At 31.6% G+C, this 22768-nt stretch overlaps 1 pseudogene; it reads right to left on the bottom strand.

Moving 5' to 3' along the window:
- Positions 1-20575: 20575 nt before the first annotated feature.
- On the bottom strand, positions 20576-21713 carry LOC133190213 (uncharacterized; annotated as a pseudogene).
- Between the last annotated feature and the right edge of the window lie 1055 nt (positions 21714-22768).

Below are 22768 nucleotides of genomic sequence, written 5' to 3' on the forward strand. Positions count from 1 at the left end.
CTTGACAGGAGATATGTCCTCAAATCATGTACCTGCCAGAAATGTGATAATCATTAATTGTAATAAGCTGTAATTAAATACATTTTCCAAAATCGGTTATTTGATGTATAATCAGTAATCATGAAAAATCTGTTGACAAATTAACCAATGACAGGGAAAAAGGTGAAGATAACGAATTGTGATCATCTTTAAAAAAAATACAAACAATACAAATCTGTGAACAGGGCATAAATTCCAGAGGTGGGATCATTGCCTAGGAGGAGCAAGCATCCCCTGTCGACCGGTCACACCCGCCCTAAGCCCTATGTATTGATCAGGTAGGCGGAATATTCCGTAGTAAAACTAAGCAATATGGTGGCATATTTCTGCCCCATGTGTGCAAGTTATTTTTCTGTCAAATATGTCGACATGCAAGATAAATATGTTGACATACAAGATAGTTATGTCAACATGCAACATAACTATGTTGACATGCAAGAAAATTGCAATCAAATAAGAATTATAAAAAATCTAAAAAAAAATCTCAAATATTGCCCACATGTGACTTCCGACATGCTAGATGCTACTTATTTATGTCGGCATGCAAGTTATTTATGTTGACATGCGAGATAAATATGTTGACATGCAAGTTATTTATGTCAACATGCAACTTATTTATGTCTACATGCAACTTAGTTATGTCGACATGCAACTTGTTTATGTCGACATGCAACTTATTTATGTAGACATGCGAGATAAATATGTTGACATGCAACTTAGTTATGTTGACATGCGAGATACATATGTTGACATGCAACTTATTTAAGTCAACATGCAATTTAGTTATGTTAACATGTAACTTATTTATGTTGACATGCGAGATAAATATGTTGACATGCAATTTAGTTATGTTAATATGTAACATATTTATGTTGACATGCGAGGTAAATATGTTGATATGCAATTTATTTTATGTCAACATGCAACTTAGTTATGTTGACATGCGAGATAAATATGTTGACGTGCAACTTAGTTATGTTGACATGCGAGATACATATGTTAACATGCAACTTATTTAAGTCAACATGCAATTAAGTTATGTTAACATGCTATTTATTTATGTTGACATGCGAGATAAATATGTTGACATGCAACTTATTTATGTCGACATGCAACTTAGTTATGTAAACAAACTAAACATGCTACTTATTTATATTTGGGACTTTATTAAGACTCTTTAAGCAAGTTTCTTGATATTTTATTTAAGTGATCTGGAATGATTTTACTGTCATCGATTTTAATTTTTTCCCCATATTGCCACATTTTTATTTGGTTGCAATAGTTCCATGAGAAAATTGTAAAAAAAAAAAAAAAAAAAAAAAAAAAAAAAAAAAAAAAAAAAAAAAAAAGGGAGAAAAAAAAAACAAAAAACACATATAAGTTCAAGGTTTTTTTTTTTTTTTTGTTTATTTTGTTTATTTTATTTTTTTTTTTTTGTATTTCATTTCAGTTAGTCTTGTGATTTATCAAAGTTAAGGGTACTTAACACAAAGAAAAAATTGATGCATGGATTGATATATGTTTTTTGACTGATTTTGATTTGACATGACATAGATAATAAATCCCTAAAATATAAAGAAATCGTAAGTTTTTTTTTGGTGCTTTGATATGAGACTTTGTGTCGCTTTCTATATAAATTTTGTACAACTTTATAACCTTATGACAAATTCTTATAAAATTCTCCCACTACATCAGGTAAACATTATTCAGGTAACCAATTTAAATATAAATCTATGAGAAATATTGCTGATTTCTGAAAAAAAAAATTTATTCGTGTTATTTGTCCTTAAGCAACATTTAATTTTTTTAAAAATAAATCTTAACAACTCTTGTTTGATTTTTTTAAATCAGTTATGCTTCCAAACCGTAAAGATTTTTTTGCAACAAATAATTATGCATAGATCTGTTCAAAGCATTGACATGCCCTCATTTACACTCCTCAAATTACGATATTTACTTTAAGTTACCAGATCATTATGTTAAAAAGAGAATTGTTTAGATGAAAATGTCGTTGACCGCATTGAAGTAGTAGCGGATGTATATATATTACACTGGGAAATGTCTGCCAATTTTACAACTCTAATAGACAAAAATCAAGATATGTGTAAGATGCAATTTATTGAACCACATTTTATATGGTCAGAAGATTCAGCATTTAAATTTCAGGAAGCTTTAACCTCTGTAGACATACAGAAAGATCTGTCTGATTTGGCAAATTTTGAGGTTCAGAATTCATTATTCTCTCTGAATACTGCTGTGGACAAACTCCAAAACATTATTATTAATGCTGCAGCTAGATCCTTGAAAAGAAATAAAATTAAAACAGCACAACCAAAAAGAAGTAAAAACAAGAAATGGTTTGATGGAGACCTAAAACACACAAAAAATAGATTAATTAATGTCTCAATTTCCAAAAGATCCAATTTTAAGAGGCAGATTTTTTCGACTCAGAAAACAGTATGCTAAGTTATGTAAACACAAACGAATTCAATATCAGCAGTCCCTAATTGCAAGGCTTGATGCTTTAAATGAGGATAATCCCAAACTTTATTGGAATCTTGTGAACCATCTACTTGACAAAAATAATGCAGTAGATACAGATATTCATCCTAATAGATGGCTAGATCATTTTATAAAATTAAATGCAGTGAAAGAGTCATATTTGGACAGACTAAATGAATTGAAAAAGAAAATTTCTCAAATGGAAAATAAGCAATGCTTTAATGAATTGGACTATCTAATAAGTTCTTCAGAAATATCAGAGGCAATTTCTTGTATTAAATATAACAAGGCTCCTGGGTTAGACAACATTTCCAATCATATGATTAAGTATGGTCACAACGCCCTACTACCATCTTTAAGAAATATCTTCAAAGCTTGCCTGTCACATGGACTTTATCCTAAATCATGGGCTGAGGGATATATAACTGTTCTGCATAAAATGGGGGATATCAATAACCCAAACAATTACCGTGGCATTACCATCACTAGTGCAATTGGTAAATTATTTAACAGTATATTGAATAAAAGGCTAGACAAATATCTAATGAAAAACAAAATTATCAATGATTGTCAAATCGGTTTCTGTAAAAAGGCAAGAACGTCTGATCACATGTTTATTCTAAGAACTTTATTTGAAACATACTGCTCTCAAAAAGAAGGACGACTCTGTGCATGTTTCATTGACTTTAGAAAGGCATTTGACACAGTTATACATGAAGGTATCAAAATTAAATTGCTAGAAATTGGTGTTGGATCTAAATTTTACAATATAATCAAGAGTATGTACAATTGTAGCAGATCATGCATTAGGTTAAACAATCAAGTCACTGAAACTTTCCCTATTAGTTTAGGGGTTAAACAGGGAGACAATCTGAGTCCAAATTTATTCAAAATTTTCATCAACAATCTTCCAGAATACTTCAGTAATATTACAGATGACAATATTCAGTTAAATGACAAATTACTTCACTGTCTAATGTATGCAGATGATATAGTTTTATTGTCCAAGTCTTCTAAAGGTCTTCAAAAGAAACTTAATTGTCTTGAAAAGTTTTGTACTGACTGGTGCCTTGATGTACACATTTCGAAAACCAAAGTACTAATTTTTAATAAAGCAGGTAGACACCTGAAAGAAAACTTCACATTAAACAAAGAACCTCTTGATTGTACTGCTTCTTATAAATACTTGGGCATTCATTTTACTGCATCTGGAAGTTTTACACTTGCTCAGGATGAACTTTACAAAAAAGCTACAAAGGCACTTTTTAAATTACAAAAAAATTTCCTGTCATTGAACCCTAAAATAAACACAGCTTTACACGTATATGATCATACAATAAAACCCATACTACTTTACGGTAGTGAAATTTGGGGGGTGTCGCATAATTTACGTTCCGGGTAACTTAGCGTTCCGGCCGGAACGCTAAATACCTATAATATTGGTTCCGGGCTATAATAAACGTTCCGGCCCGCGTAAGTTTGGTTCCGGCCATAATAAACGTTCCGGGCATCCAAGCACCCTTTTAAAAACTATTTATAATTAATATTTACAAATAATTTGGATTTTTTTTCTTTCTCTTAACGGGTTATACGATGCAGCAGGATTTAAACGTATATCGATTTAGAAGAAGTCCCAATATACGGTCTTAATACATGTACATGTACCAATCTATAATCTATGGAATTATACGTAATTATGTTGTTTCTTTGTAAACAAAAGAACGCAAAGGTGTGAAACTTGTTTACATTGATATACCCCATCATGTTGTTTTATGACTCCCTTCTATCGATACAATATGCAGTCATGCGAATCGCTGTGTCATTTCCGCAATTTTTAATGAGTTTTAGGCAAAGGGCACCCTGATCAGCTGGTAATGCTAATAGATGAATTATATTTACGATTAAAAACAATATTGGATAATATTTTAATATCTTAATATATATTTTTTCAAACACCAACTGCGTTTTTGTAAAGCCAAGTATATAATTAAATCACAATACATGAATGAACATAATAGATGTGTGGGGGAAGGACCTGCAAAGGTGTGAATAGACATTAATTTCAGCGGAAAATTATAAAGCATTTAATATGAAGAAAAACAATTTTCCTGTTCTAATTCAATAAAAAATTTTGTGGATTTTTTTTTCTCGGATAAAATTTATTTTTTAAACAATCAATCTCATGCCAGCAAAATATGACGAACTTTAAAATTTCTAAGTTCCCGACTCTAGCAAAGGTTTCGACGGCACAGCTAAAAACTCTAGAATAAAACTCAACTCATTTTTATTTATACAGGTAAGTGCAGGTATCAGCATTTGTAATAATAACTCTGAAGAGGAAATGTAATACAGATACAGATTTGTATTTTACAATCCTGAGAAATGAATAGTATTGTTAAGTCTGCGCAAAATCCTACCTCCTACCCCCGCAGGGGGCAGAAAACTTAGCCCGACTGGCTAACGGAAGAGGCATAGATTTAATTATATTTTAATTAACAATTTGTTGAATGTCCATATGTATTTTAATTTCCGCTTAAATGTTACATTTTTCGCTATAAAACGTCCATTTTCCCCCGCTAAAATGTCGAACGCCGAGATTTATATACCATGTATTCAGAACTGTTTTGTCACCTACCTCAATTTTCAAAAGGCATATCTGAATGATATATATAAATAGACGAAATTTCAAAACAAAAATTATTTGGAAAGAAGAGATTACTCTGTAATTCTGTTAAAACATGTTTTCCGCTATAGAATGCTGTGGAAAATGGAAAATATCCCCCTCCCCACTTGAAACGAAAATGCGGCGAGTAGTTCTCGTCAGTTTAAAACTGCACAGCTCCATTTCAAGTTCGTCGAATTAGGCTTTCATCTTATAATCTTGATTATGAGACAGGTCGACACAATAAGATACTTAGGGAGAGTGGAATGTATAGAATGTGTTAAAGTGAACATGCGTGGATCTAGAAATATTTCAAAAGGGGGTGGGGGGGGGGGATTGACGACCTGCATTTTGAAAAGCTTCTTTGGAAATATGTCAAGAAGTATTACTGACAGAAGTGGTGGTTTTTGTTGTTGTTTTTTTTCCCACAAATTTGTACAATTATTAAGTGCTCACAACGTCCATGATCTCTGTAACTTTGGGACATATATCCATTATGCTTTTAAGTTGAGAGAAAATTTTTCTTATATGATATGGTAATTCTCCATGAAATCATTATATATGACGATTGTGTAATCTATAAAAACTACCATACAATGCCATTATGTATTATTTGGCATTGTTTGTTATTGTTAAAATGCGATAAGATATATGTCTAAACAATTCATAAATAATAATAAACTTTTAAGACTAAAATTGAAAGATTATGTGTCAAAGACAGGGTTACATGTTCACATTAAATACTGGAATTGTTTTAGATTAATAGTTAAAAAAAGTTCAAACGCTTTAACGTAAACACATTAGGTAAAGTGAGAAGTAATAAAAAACAAAATGCGTTTGTGAAACACTGATGCATATGGTAAAAACTTTACCTCTTTTGTGCAGGGTAAAGTTCTAAAGTGCAAGTTAAACTCTAAGGTCAAGGTCAAGAGATCAAAATGTTGTTTTCCAAAAAAGGACTTGTATCAATGAAAATACCTGTGATATATGAAAGCCCAAGAACCAACCGTTCAAAAGTTATATATGGCCAAGGTTAGAGATTTTAAAAAGTGGGTCAAAGGGTCAAAATCAATGATACTCAGGGAAAGGACCCGTCACATGAAATATACATGTGAAATATAAAAGCCCTAGCATCAAATGTCAAAAGTTATGGCCAAGGTTAAAGTTAATTTTTTTCAATAGTTCAAACTCCAAGGTCTATGGAAAGGAATTACCGCCAAAAGTCTATTTATCTTGCTTTTATTCTTATTCTGCCTACTTCTTTATTCTTTGTTATTATTGTAACTGTATGTCACTTTATTGTTTTCATATTCGTCTTTACTATATTTCACCTTAAACTTTTTTCATTCTTCATTTTGTCCTTACTTCTATGTTGCTTTATTCTTGTAAATTCGTTCTTCTTTCTTTTAAATTGATACAGTTTCTGTAATAAATAATAATGATCATCTCTATTACAAATGTAAATTCAGTCACGCAAACCATGAATCGCATTCAACGAAGACGAATACAAGTAGTGTGAATTTAATGCGGCATTATAACGCTAGGTGGCAGGGTGTTCGCTGCGAGTATTGGTAAAATTAGGTACGCAAACCCGAGCCGAGGTTATTCGAGATTTTTCAGTTTTCTGCCTTAATACTTTATCAATCGAACCCAAATTTTCAAATATGTATGTTATAGGTTCAGACATGTACCCGGTGTCGTTCCCCCTGAAGGCTACCTAGATGGTAAGACTTCCCCCGGAAGACTAGCTATATAGTGAGACTTCTCCAGGGGAAAGTCTCACTATATAATCAGTCTTCCCCCTTCATAGCTAAACTTCCCCCTTTAATTTAGTTTCCGAATATTTTTTTTTATTGTAAAACAATGTTTTATTCTAACGTTTTCAGTGCTTGGATAAAAGTTATCCGTCCTATATGAATGAATAAATAAATATATGAATAAATAATTAAAACATTTTAATAGTGATTTTTATAATTAAAACTTCTTAACCATGCAGGTAAACATAGGTAAACTGTACGTTTCTACGGGTATTGACCTCTTTACTGTTAAACTAATTATGTCTTTTTTCTTTTGGTAAGAATCGTCTCGGAACAACACTATAATCTGCTGTGCACGATAAATTTTTAATGCGCACTTTTATATTGATTCATTTGAAACTATTCATCTTTTTTTTATATATAAGATCATTACCTAAATATGCAATATATACATCGTCGATGTAAATAAAATCGAAACTGATCAAACACGGAAGGGGAAGTCCCACTATGGTCGTTTAGGGCGGAAGGCTCACTATATAGCCATTGCCCCCCCCCCCCGAAGGGAAGTCTCACTATATAGCCAGACGCCAGACTTCCGGGGCTAAGACTCACTATGGGGAAAGTCTCACTATATGACACCGGTAGCGGGGGGGGGGGGGGGGGGGGGGGGGCTGGCCACTAAACATTTTTCTAGTCATAACTTTTTACTACTGAAAATATTCAATGAAAGTCTGGCTGACCCCCTCCCACTTTTTGTTGTAGTTTAGTCAAATAAGGGCCATGTACGTAGTGACGTATGAGTAAAATTTGGTACTGAAAGAAGTTGGACCCCCCTCACCCCAAATAGAATTTTCGAGTTTGAAGAATTTTTCTCTTTTTTTTGTTTGTTGTTGTTGTTGTTGTTTTTTTTTTTTTTGTTTGTTTTGTTTGTTTGTTTTGTTTTGTTTTGTTTTTTTTTTTTTTGCTTGTCAAGATTTTTAGGTAAGTTATTTTTTTTTCTCTGGCTGCCCCTTTCAAAAACAATGCTACGTCTCTAAGTTTTATCTGTATTCGCTGTAAAAATTGCCAATACTTATATTCTTGTATTTATATTTTGAAAATAATAATATTTTAGATTATTTTTGGCGATTTTTGATTTCCAATTTGCTAAGATGGGTAGGCAATATCAAGCCGACATTTTACGTATTTTTTGCCAAACGAGACATTGACAAAATAATTTTTTGAGTTATTCTGATGTCAAACACTGTGTGCTTACTAGAGATATTTATTTCTTTATTGAAAAGTGCTATTTCTATACAAAAAAAATTGATACATATTTTCATAAAATCCGGGGGAAATTTCTAGTATGCCCGGTCTAGCCTGGTTCCGGCCACGCCTACCCATGACGTTCCGCACTACTTTGCAGAGCATTATGGGTTGGCCGAAAACCAGACAAGCCCCGCGGTCCCCAGAATCAAGCGACTGCGCATGAACAGTTATTATCCTGAAATAAAGAAATGTCAGTTCAGTGGAAGAATATATAGGGGTCCTGAAAAACAACTCAATTTATAAGGATATACTAGTAATTATCAAAATATTAAATATTTTTATAAATCAATAAAACTAAATTCAATCATCCAACAAATAACTTGAAAAGAGTTACTTATTTTTTTCAGGTGACAGAAAATACACAATTATTTTGACGTTTTCATCATTGGGCTGGTTTTAATGACCCAGATTTTCTTAAAACGTGTTATTTAAAGCAACAAAAGCACATTTGGAAGAAGAAATGCTTATAAATAGTTAAAATATAATGTTTAGCATCAGAATAATTTATAAATTTATAAGTTTTTGTCAAAAAAAACCCACTAAAAATGTCAGCTTGATACTGCCTTCCAAAAACTTAGAAATCAAATAATTTTCTTCGAGAAAATCTAAAATATTGAGCATTTCAGGGCAATTTTACCGCGTATACAAATAAACCTAGTATAACTATCATAACTTGAAAATTTGGGTTCGATTGATAAAGTATTAAGGCAGAAAATTGAAAAATCTCGAATAACCTCGGCTCGGGTTTGCGTACCTAATTTTACCAATACTCGCAGCGAACACCCTGCCACCTAGCGTTATAATGCCGCATTAAATTCACACTACTTGTATTCGTCTTCGTTGAATGCGATTCATGGTTTGCGTGACTGAATTTACATTTGTAATAGAGATGATCATAATTATTTATTACAGAAACTGTATCAATTTAAAAGAAAGAAGAACGAATTTACAAGAATAAAGCAACATAGAAGTAAGGACAAAATGAAGAATGAAAAAAGTTTAAGGTGAAATATAGTAAAGACGAATATGAAAACAATAAAGTGACATATAGTTACAATAATAACAAAGAATAAAGAAGTAGGTAGAATAAGAATAAAAGCAAGATAGTTAGACTTTTGGCGGTAATTCCCCTCCATAAAGGTCAAGGTCAAATTGTTGGTATCCTAGAGAAATACACAAGAAATACACCTTCAGCGGGTAATCGTGATTTTTTAACAAATGTTTCTCGAAGACTCAGTTTCAACTAATTTACATACATGAAAGTATAATATCAGAAATTGTAACCCGGAACATTATTTATGGTTCCGGGCTACTGTATCTTCGTAATAAAGTGGAAAATAAACAACCTAGTAACAAAAGATGTTTGAAAATACATAGCAATTGTAACCCGGAACGTTAATTATGACCATAATTTTAGTTCTGGGCTACTTTATCTTTGTAATAAAGTGGAAAAGAAACAACCTAGTAACAAAAATATTTGAAAATACTCTCAGCAATTGTAACCCGGAACGTTAATTATGTCCATATTTTTGGTTCCGGGCTACTTTATCTTCGTAATAAAGTGTGAAAAAAAAACAGCCTAGGAACAAAACATGTTTGAAATTACATAGCAATTGTAACCCGGAACGTTAATTATAAACATAATTTTAGTTCCGGGCTACTTTATCTTTGTAACAAAGTGGAAAAGAAACAACCTAGCAAGAAAATTCTTTGAAAATACTCTCAGCAATTGTAACCCGGAACGTTAATTATGACCATAATTTTGGTTCCGGGCTACTTTATCTTCGTAATAAAGTGAAAAAAAAAACAGCCTAATGACAAAAGATGTTTGAAAATACATAGCAATTGTAACCCGGAACGTTAATTATGACCATAATTTTGGTTCCGGGCTACTTTATCTTCGTAATAAAGTGAGGAAAAAAAACAGCCTAGTAACAAAAAATGTTTGAAAATACACAGCAATTGTAACCCGGAACGTTAATTATGACCATAATTTTAATTCCGGGCTACTTTATCTTCATTATAAAGTGGAAAAGAAAAAACCTAGTAAGAAAAATATTTGAAAATGCTCTCAGCAATTGTAACCCGGAACGTTAATTATGACCATAATTTTGGTTCCGGGCTACTTTATCTTCGTAATAAAGTGGAAAAACAACAACTGAGAAACAAAAGATGTTTGAAAATACATAGCAATTGTAACCCGGAACGTTAATTATGACCATAATTTTGGTTCCGGGCTACTTTATCTTCGTAATAAAGTGAGGAAAAAAAAAACAGCCTAGTAACAAAAAATGTTTGAAAATACACAGCAATTGTAACCCGGAACGTTAATTATGACCATAATTTTAATTCCGGGCTACTTTATCTTCGTTATAAAGTGGAAAAGAAACAACCTAGTAACAAAAATATTTGAAAATGCTCTCAGCAATTGTAACCCGGAACGTTAATTATGACCATAATTTTGGTTCCGGGCTACTTTATCTTCGTAATAAAGTGGAAAAACAACAACTGAGAAACAAAAGATGTTTGAAAATACATAGCAATTGTAACCCGGAACATTAATTATAAACATAATTTTAGTTCCGGGCTACTTTATCTTTGTAACAAAGTGGAAAAGAAACAACCTAGCAAGAAAATTCTTTGAAAATACTCTCAGCAATTGTAACCCGGAACGTTAATTATGACCATAATTTTGGTTCCGGGCTACTTTATCTTCGTAATAAAGTGAACCAAAAAAAAAAAAAAACAGCCTAGTGACAAAAGATGTTTGAAAATACATAGCAATTGTAACCCGGAACGTTTATTATAAACATAATTTTAGTTCCGGGCTACTTTATATTTGTAACAAAGTGGAAAAGAAACAACCTAGCAAGAAAATTCTTTGAAAATACTCTCAGCAATTGTAACCCGGAACGTTAATTATGACCATAATTTTGGTTCCGGGCTACTTTATCTTCGTAATAAAGTGGAAAAACAACAACTTAGAAACAAAAGATGTTTGAAAATACATAGCAATTGTAACCCGGAACGTTAATTATGACCATAATTTTGGTTCCGGGCTACTTTATCTTCGTAATAAAGTGAGAAAAAAAACAGCCTAGTAACAAAAAATGTTTGAAAATACACAGCAATTGTAACCCGGAACGTTAATTATGACCATAATTTTAGTTCCGGGCTACTTTATCTTCATTATAAAGTGGAAAAGAAACAACCTAGTGACAAAAATATTTGAAAATACTCTTAGCAATTGTAACCAGGAATGTTAATTATGACCATAATTTTTTTTCCGGGTTACTTTATCTTCGTAATAAAGTGGAAAAGAAAGAACCTAGTAACAAAAATATTTGAAAATACTCTCAGCAATTGTAACCCGGAACGTTAATTATGACCATAATTATGGTTCCAGGCTACTTTATCTTCGTTATAAAGTGGAACAGAAACAACTTAGTTACAAAAATGTTTGAAAATACTTTATTATTATCTTTTTATAAGGTGGAATACAATGAACAGGAAACAAAAATGTTTGATATTATTCTCAGAAATTGTAACCTGGAATAATAATTGTTTTTAATTTGCATATGATAAAAAAATGAATTAACAATTTTACATTTTTGCAGATGCTATAATTTAAACTCCTCCATTTTTTTTTGGGGGGGGGGGGGCTCAGATCATTAACTAACACTTTTTTTAATTTTTGGAGGTGTTATAACCTCCTCCTTTTTTTAAATTTGGGGAAGGGGGCTGAGATTTAAAAAAAATGGAGGGGTGTTACATTATTGCAGCTTGACTTCTGCCTACATGTATATATTTGAATTTTTTTCTCCACAAATTTTGATATTCATTAAACATAATGGTATGTATAAAACGATAAAGTTTTAAAGTGCATGGTCGTAGGAACCGGGGGGGGGGGGGGGGGCACGGGGGGGGGGGTGCCCCCCCCCCCCCAATAATTTTGCCGATATATATAGTACTATATAATACTATTGAAAACAAAGCTAATATATGCTTGTGCCCCCTCAATAAAAATGTTTTTTGCTTGTCAAGGAATTTTTGGTAGTTAATAGTGCCCCCTAGCTGAAAATGTATGGCTGTGTCCCCCCCCCCCCCCCCCCAAACTGAAATTGCTTCCTACGGGCCTGAAGTGTCATAAAAATTGTCATTTTCTTATTGTGTTTCATGTATAAAAAACACCAAGGAATAAAAGGTATTTCCCAAATATCTTAAGTGGTGGGTGGGTAGGACATGCATCGACGTAACAGAAAAGTGCATTTCAAGGAATTTAAAACATAAAAAAAAAACATTTAAGATTTGCTAAAACCTTGATTTTACTAAAATATTTGAGCTAATTCAGTTTATCTCACTGCTTTTTTTTACAATCAACATTGCTGGTCTTTACTTTTCATATTTCAACCTTGTTTTTTTTTTCCCTTCCTACGGTCTTTGAAAAACAACAACAACATAATTTTCATTAATTACTTGTGTTTGTTTATTCAAAGGGAATAAACCATATCGTTATGTTTTCATGTTTGTTTCATTGCAGAATAAACCACATATTCATGAAATATCCATTGTTAATTTATCACAAAAACTATATAACTATATTCATCAGTGAATTATATTTTTTATGTTTGTTTATTTCTAATGGAATATAAATCATATTTTCCTGGAGTGATAATATCTATGAGGAATGGAAGCCATGTATTCGAGGTTCGACATTGTGGAATTTGCGACACTTGTAATATCATTTAAACAGAGAATGCGCATCTCTGTAAATACATATACCATTTTGTATTTAATTCTTTACTTTATCAGATTATAAAATTTAAATTTACTGATCAAATTTATCTTTGACATTGTGCTTCTTTTTAGGCTTGTGTAATCTCAGTCTAGTTTATCTTCTATCCTCTTTACCCTGTAAATACCGGGTCTGTGTGCATTCAAGCGAGAAATCCACACCTGACATGCACTAAATAAACAAAGGGACTTAATTTGTATGCATTAGATAAACAAAGCCTTTCATGCGACGAAATTTTATTCGATGAATATGTATCAGAAAGCGTATTTCACGATCTTTACTTGAGCTATTTATTCATTTATTTTTAAAAATGGCTGTACAAAAAAGGCATGACGCCTTATAAAAAGAACATTGCGCCACATGAAAATGGCATGCCGCTGCGCCATGCTTAATCCTCAAGGAAAAAACTACTTCTATGGTTCAGTGTAGAATGATAGATAATAATTGAGAGATAGCGCGATTCGAAGATTGCAGCCATGGCCGGAACCAAACTTACAGTAAAATCCGGAACCAATATTATGATTTTAAGGTTCCGGCCGGAACGCGAAGTATCCGGAACGTAAATTATGCGACACTGGCACTTAACACCACTACGGCACGATTTAGAAATGGACCTGTTGCACTGGATGAATTATATGCTAAATCACTTTGTGACAAATTACATTACAAGTTTTGTAGATTTTTATTAGGCGTAAATAACAAAAGTACAAAATTTGCTGTTCTTTCTGAATTAGGTAGACACCCTATGAGTTTCAGTATTGTTCAGCATATTTTGAATTACTGGCATAGGTTAGAGAATTTGGATGACACATATCCTCTATTAAAAGCTGCATACACTGCCTCAATATCCAATTTCAACAAAAACAAATTATCATGGTTTGGTTCTATTGATATATTCAAACAACTTCTTCCTCAGTTAATGCCTCATCTGAAATCATCTACATCAGCCTTTAAATATCATTGTAAACGCATTCTTAATTCATATTTTCTTGAAAAGTGGTATCAAAAGAAGGAACAATTAAGTACTTGTGGGAAGTTAGACACTTACTGCACAATCAAACAAAACTTTGGGCTAGAACCTTATTTATTAATCTTAAGAAAATTTGAGAAAAGGAAGATTTTAACAAAATTTCGAATCTCTTCTCACAATCTGATGATTGAAAAAGGTCGACATAATGGTATACCAAGAGAAGAGAGAATATGCCCCAATTGTAAATTAAAAGAGGTAGAAGATGAAGTACATTTTCTTTTGGGTTGTCCATGCCATAGTCTATCAAGAATTAATTTACTCTCCACAATATCTCTGAGATCTCATCTTTTTAATAGTATGTCTAAAAGTAACCAATTTTTATGGCTAATGAACTGTGAAGATGTTGATGTGCTATGCAATTTGTGTGAATTTATAAGTCATGTGTAGTTAGACAAATTCAAAGTCACATGTTGATCTTGACTTTACTTGCATGTACTTTGATTTAATACTTATACTACAGTATGTTATGTTGTTAATATGCATGTGTTGTTGTATACTCTGCATTGAGCAGAAGTGGATTAATTAAAATAATAATACTATCCTTCAGCACTGACTCTTGCTGTCCATTGCAGTTTAATATAATTTACACATGCCATTCAACATACTTTTTTTTTTTTTTTTAATTATTATTATTATTATATTATTGTTATTGTTATTATTATTATTATTATTTTAAATACTCTTTTCCATAGATTATGTATCTGTTTATTCTACATGAGGCAGAAGTGGATTTCTGTATATCCTTTAGCACCGACTCTTGCTGCCTCTTGTTGATGTATCAGACATTTTTTTTTTATGTGTTCAGTTATATGTATAATATTAGTAATAGTAATGCACATCATTGCACATTAAGTTGTATCAATTAAGAGTACAGATATATCTTAAATCAAGACAACCTATGTCTACATGTGAAACTTAAAACACCACCAATGTACTAAATGGGAAGAATTGCTCTTCATTATATGTTGTATTCTGTCTGTTATCTTATCTGTAATTATACATATATTTATGCCCTTTGGGCCCTGATTTGGTAATAAATCCTATTCTATTCTATTCTATATATATATATATATATATATATATATATATATATATATATATATATATATATATATATATATATATATATATATATATCCCCATCAAAACATTTTTACATCTTTTTGATCTGATGTTAAAACCTATTGTATTATATGGCTGCGAAATTTGGGGAACCCTTACATCACGCATAAAGGAAAAGGACAAACATTTATATGACAGTGGGAGGTAGAAAGCTTATATATCAAAGTTTGTAAATATGATATCTATTAGAAACTGGGAAAAAAAGTACTAATATTGCAATAATTTCTGAATTGGGAAGATACCCTATGAATTTCTCAATAATTCAAAACATCTTATTATACTGGCATAGGTTGGAATCAAGTCCAGAATCCTCCCTGTTACATGATGCATATACAGAAAATATTAACCTTAGTCTAGGCAATGTTAACTGCTGGTACAAAAATGTAATTTATTTCATTTTTAAAAAATTAACATCTCATTATCAGAATGTAAAAAATACAAAAACACATTTTTCAAAAAACAAGTTAAAATCCATTTGAAAAAACATTTTTTACAATATTGGACACTGAAACATGAAGAAGGACTTAACTCAGGAAAACTTACCACTTATTTTATGTTTAAAGACAATTTTTCAATGGAAAACTATAAGTATATCAAATCTCATGAAAAAAGAAAATCTATATGTAGATTTAGAATAAGTGCTCATGACCTAAGAATTGAAAAAGGTAGATATGAATTCCTTTAGAGAGAAACAAAAGAATATGTTTAGTATGTAATCAAAATTGTATAGAAGATGAATATCACTTTCTTACTGAATGTCCATTATATAATGAGGAGAAAAATACATTTTTTCAGGATATCTCATTGCTAAACAAAAATTTCAGATTATTAACAAAAAAAGACAAATTTATATGGTCAATGTCTAATGAAGACAAACTAATTATTATAAAGCTAAGTGAATATCTTATCAAAGCTTTCAAAAAAAAAAGGCATAATGCCATGTGTTTACAAAAATGATAATTTTGAATACTTATATATACAGACTGTATGGTATGTATTTTACTTAATTGTATGTACTGTTAACATAAAATGTTTGTATTGTGGTATAGAATGTCAGACACTTCGGCCCAACGACACCTCGGCCCAACGACATCTCGGCCCATTGACACCTCGGCCCCAACGGGTCGGCCCAAGATTTGAGACACCTCGGCTCACGTAAAAGACACTTCGGCACAAACAAAAATGTATTATTTTAAACATATTTATTTGATATTTTCTTAAGTATTTTATTATTATAGGGACTATATGCGATGGATTATATTATTATATATATCCATGAAATAAAAAAGAAAATAATTGAATAATCTTCCGAGAGTAAGTTGACGGTAATTAAAAAAAAAAATTGTCTATCACATTGTGCTAATCGTTAAACAAACAAGAAGACGCAGCGCATCCTTCGAAGTCTCAAGCGTGTGTCATATGGGGTGGTGACAATGAGGAGTTAATTACGAGCAGGCTAATTAATCCAATTGTTGGGTACAAACCACATATCTTCCTTGGTTGGTTTAGGGAAATATATCCATTATGCTCTAATATTACGCAAAGATCTATCAGGTTAACGTAACTTCTATATCTGTGTAAGGTTAAGTTGAGTTTATAAATTAAAAAAAAAAGAATCAATTAAGACATCTTATTGATCAGGACAGAATACCTAAGGACATATGCTACTGTGCACTGGTTTATAAATATAATTATTATATATAGTTAAGTGTACAATACGCCCCTACTACAAAGTGATTTTTAAGTAAAAGAATTCTAAATATTACGAAATGAATAAAGTTGCATTTTCATAAGCAACAAAATAAATAAATAAATAGATCTCCTATCTCCCACTCAATAAATACAGCAGCTGACATCTATGCTGTCGTTCGTTCAAAAATTCTGAAATTATTTGCCCGTTTATCGTATACATATCGTCATTATAAACATACATACATTTATATTACCATAGTGAATACAGATAATTATTCTAAAAAAAAAATTCCTTGGGCCGAGGTGTCTTTAGTATGGGCCGAGGTGTCAATAATTTTGGGCCGACCTGTCAGGGCCGAGGTGTCAAGCGCGACGGGCCGAGGTGTCGTTGGGCCGAGGTGTCTGTCTACCGTGGTATATATTGTTAATACAGGTTTATGACCCATGTCAATTGCAGTTTGATAACCCCAACTGCTGCACCTAAAGTTACTTTTATGGATTATATCATATACCGGTATATGCATGTATATGTGTGTGTGTGTGTTTATTTGTGTGTATGTAACCTTTCATTCACAACTTTCTATCTTTTCATTGTATTAAGCTTGTATGCCTTCTGGGCCCAAAATTGGAAAATAAAATTATCTTTATCTATCTATCTATCTATCTATCTATCTATCTATCTATATATATATATATATATATATATATATATATATATATATATATATATATATATATATATATATATATATATATATATATATTTCAAAATTTTATTTCAAAAAATACTTTGAATGGTTAATTTAACTTAAATGTTTTGATTTTCTAGAAGTAGTGTTTTGATAATTAGCATTGATGAGCTCATGGACACTCTACTTTGAAACTTTTTGATATCCAGTTATCACACAAACTTAAATCCTGTGAAAACAAATCGGGATCAGTATACCACAATGGATGGTAATGTAGATTGACAATTGCAGTAAAGACAGCCTGAAATCTCTTTAGAAAAAAAATGTTGAAAATATTGTTGACCATTATATGGTGACGTCTCTATTTTAGTGAAAAATTCTTAAACAGGATGTAAAACGACATACAAATAAACAATCAATCCAACTACTGAGTGAGTGAGCTTTCTAGCTTGTGAACTACCAATTATGTTCAATAAGAAGTAATATTTGAATGTTTTAAAATGTGATTGTACATTGTAGGAAATAATGTTCCTATAGAAAAGTCAAAGAATGTATACGTATATATATATATATATATATATATATATATATATATATATATATATATATATATATATATATATATATATATATATATATATATTAGGTATGGCAATTGGTAACCGGTTAACCGATTACTCGGTCGGAACGATGGTAATCGATTACAAATTAAAATGTGTATTATTTAACGCAATTTCAAAATTTTATTTCAAATTATTTGAAAAGACGAATAAATAAACTCTTATCCTTGATGCTAGGGTTTGAATTTTCGAAGAAACAAATTAAAGTAATTTGAAGATAATTAGGGTTCTCCTGGTTGATATCATTTTGGTAATTGGTAAGTCTGTGAAATGTTAATTACTGTTTAAACAGCGCGTCAGTGCTCAGCCTATCCTTAATTTCTTAATGCGTGGAAAATAATGAAATCACTTTCGGGTACTGTAAATGTTATTATAGTAAATCTGCTTTCAATGCGTATCTTACCTAGCGTACTGGGTATACTCTGTAATTGTCAATGAAATGAGATTTTCAATTTCAACTAGAATATGGAATTTATCAATCGTTCTGATAATAGCGACAGTACAGGATGCGACATACGACTTGAAAAGTTTTTTTTTTTTATGTTTTTTTTATGTTCTTGATATATCAGACGTTTCATATTTTTTTTAAAAATCGAAATGAAATTCATAATTGTTCGATTAAACATAGAAGGAATATTACCAATGACTTTTCTAGCTATTTGTGTATTAATAAATCTTACGTGAGAATAAAAAACCGGTTAATGGGTCGGAACGTCTTGCGGTTAACCGATTGGCAATTTTGTAATCGGTAATCGGTTGCCATCCCTAATATATATATATATATATATATATATATATATATATATATATATATATATATATATATATATATATATATAATTTAAAAAAAATAAATATCCAAAAATGAAATCACAAATCGACGTAAGTGCCTGAAGACCCAGGAATGGCGAAAATGTTTACAGTGAATATGATCGCTTTGTGATTTCATTTTGGATATATACTTTTTAAAATATGATCGATTTTCAAATTGATAAAATTTTGAATTAAATGATTTTAAATGCATAAGAAATTATGTGATACACAACTTTGAACATTTTTGTGCGTGCGTGCAGATTCGTTACTACCCAAGACACGTGCAATGAAGCACGGTTCTGGGTTTTTTTTCTGTCGGTAAAATTGAAGTTGATTTTAATGATCGAAAATTTATTCAAGCAGATGTTACAGTTTAAATTATTTTCTTATGAGATGGACAACAAAGTATAAATTGCATTTCCTTAGATAAAATACCCTGGCGATTCAGAAACGTGACCGTAGACTATAAAACGTTTTTAGGGCCTCTCTCTGCGGGCGACCTATAGTAATTAGTGTGTCCGTCCGTCCATCTGTCCGTTCGAGGTCTCTTTTAAAGGGTGTGTAAGTGACCTTGAACTATGTTTCAAGGTTTAAGGTAAAGGTCATAGCAGAATTGTATATGAAAAATCTTTGTCCGGAGCACATCTTTTCTCCCCTTGGTCCAGTCTGGTTCATACTTCACCCACAGAGTGTCTGTGGTCAAAGGGTGTGCAGTGACCTTGAATAATATTTTTCATTTGCTTAATCTTGTTCAGAACCATAAAATAAATGGTTTTGGTAAGTGGTAATGAGACTGAAATAAAAGTTTTATGCCAGCTGGACAATTTCCAAGTTATATGTCAAGGTCAAAGCAAAATTCTCTGAAATGCTTTTCATCTGATTGTCCAGTATTTGAGCGGGGCCCTTTGAGATGGTCACCATTTCAATGATGTCTAGTTGTATTCATGAATTCAGTAATGTTCTACATGAAACAGTTTAAGAATAAAAGATATAAAGCGCAGTAGATTAATTTAATATTTTAAACAATACAAATGGGAATATAAAATGTGACCAAAATTGTAACAATGTACTTTTTAATGTTAAGTAGGTATGTTCTGAATGAGGGAGAATAGATCTAGAGCTTTTATTATTTACAATTGCATTACCTATGACAACTTCATTAAAAAAGAACAGTTCTTTTTTTAATTTTTTACCTTGAATTAAAAGTTTGACCTAGTTATCTAATAAAATTGCTGACCAAATGCATTGCTTAATCCATAGGAAAATACGCCTTTGTACTCTTACCTCAACAGTATTCATAACATTTTTTTGAATTTATTATGATTTTTTACCTTGACGTTTAAAACAGATTTTAAAAATAATCAACAATTACTAGTATTATGTACTATTTACTTTACTAGTAATACGCATTTGCAATTAAATACACAAAGCCTCGCAAAGATCTATACAATTTCTCATTCCTTTATCAAACAATATTCGGAACATAAGAAAAAGGTATCTCCTTAAAACGACAAGAGTCAAGTAAATATATGTAGATACATGTAATTTATAAGCGATCTACATAGTCTGTTATTCGTATAAAGAGTTCTGTTGCTTCTTCTACTGTGTTTGATGGATAATTCAAACCGTTTTCCATTCTTATTTGAGTACCAATTATTTCAAATTCCATTGACATGTGCCATTTGTAGGAGAGTAGGCACAATAGTCTTGTTCTATGCCATTCAGATTATCAGGTACAGGCATTTTGTAATCTCTTGTTTGGTAAATTTCGGGCTGAAAATGCGTAACATCTGGTTTTCCAGACGGACAATCTGCATTGCGGTTTCTTCATTCCAATGCTGTATAACTCTGTTCAATTCTCTGGTGATAATTGGTAAGAAACAATACCTAGCACACTCCAGGAGAACTTTGTCGGATGTGTCAAAAACATCTAAATTATCCATTTCCTTAAAGTAATTTATCCAAAAATTACCACACATTTCTCTTAAACACCGCCAAAATCGCTCTATTCTTGTATTTCTATATGACGATCCATACCTAAAACTTGATAGTCCTTGCAAAGGATCCCGGTGATTCCATCGCAAAGCGTATTGCAAATCTTGAACTATGGAGATCTCGGTACCCGTCTGCGTATACGACTACAGGAACCCCGTTTATTTCTTTGATATAATCTATATAAAATCTGGATATATACTCAGGGTTTTTGTTAGAATTGCAAGCTCTGAGCCAGAGAATACGTCTTGAAAAGCAATCTACACAGCCATGAATGGAAATTCCGAATGGTTTTAACTTGTCCCAGCCATCTAGATGAACACAAAAATTAGGCCCTTCGTTAACGTACCTTCTACGTTGAAGACGACGTTGTCTACGCCTTATTACACCTTCTGCGTCCAAAACTTTCCTCATTCCTCTAAAGCCCGAGCCTGAAAGTTCACGTAGAATAGCCGTTACAATGTCCTCCAAATGTGGCTGGTTGTTTCGTCTCGTCAGATTCATTTCCCTTAAAACTCGATGAATTTGTCTCGCACTAAGAGCAATGTTATGTCTGCTGGCAAGAAATCCAATGATTTCCTGAATAGTATAAGCAAAGTGGTAATAAACAGCAATCATTCCATTCCTACTGAGGGTAGTCCGTCCACAACCAGACGTTGAGCCAGAGCAGGTTTATACATATTTTCACCCATAGTATTTTTGTCGCAGAAAAAAAACGGAAAAAAATACTTTATACACAATGAATTTTTGTTTTGCTTTCTACATGTGTAAATGTACATCAAACTAAATCATTCTATAAATACACCACGATTTGGCTTGTAAGAGTTTATTATATTAACAATTTGCAATTCAATTAAACTTATGTAAGATAGTGAAGTACCAAAAGTACTATGTTTGATCAAATAATAGCTACATGAAGTACACATATTATTTAAGAATTGGACACTCTGACCAAAAGAGAAATTGACACCAAGTATTATTATCAGTTAGGATTATACAAAAGACCAGATTAATCAACCAGAAGACCTTCATTACATCCAATATCAGTTTTTTAACAGATCTAAAACAAAGTTTTACCTTGTCAGTTGTGTAGAGAAAAGATGAACGTTCAGAGGTTAAGCAATCACAGATTTTGATTAAACTATACCGTCTTTCAAACAAACAGCATCCATCATAAATAAGTTGCATGTTGACATATATATGTTGCATGTTTACATAAATAAGTTGCATGTCAACATATTCATCTTGCATGCCAACATAACTAAGTTGCAAGTTTACATAACTAAGTTGCATGTCAACATATTTATCTCGCATGTCAACATAACTAAATTGCATGTCAACATAAATAAGTTGCATGTAAACATAACTAAGTTGCATGTCGACATAAATAAGTTGCATGTCGACATAAATAAGTTGCATGTCAACATATTTATCTTGCATGTCAACATAACCAAGTTGCATGTTGACATAGATAAGTTGCATATCAACATATTTATCTCGCATGTTAACATAAGTAAGTTGCATGTTGACATAAATAAGTAGCATCTAGCATGTTGGATGTCATATGTGGGCGATATTTGAGATTTTTGAAGATTTTTTATAATTTTTATTTGATTGCAATTTTTCTTGCATGTCAACAAAGTTATGCTGCATGTTGACATAACTTTCTTGCATGTCAACATATTTATCTTGCATGTCGACATATTTGACAGAAAAATAACTTGCACACGAGCAGAAATATGCCATC

This window comes from Saccostrea echinata, unplaced genomic scaffold (assembly GCF_033153115.1).
Source record: "Saccostrea echinata isolate AGI-Se365-2 ecotype Australia unplaced genomic scaffold, CSIRO_AGI_Sech_v1 ptg000001l, whole genome shotgun sequence".
Lineage (NCBI taxonomy): Eukaryota > Metazoa > Mollusca > Bivalvia > Ostreida > Ostreidae > Saccostrea > Saccostrea echinata.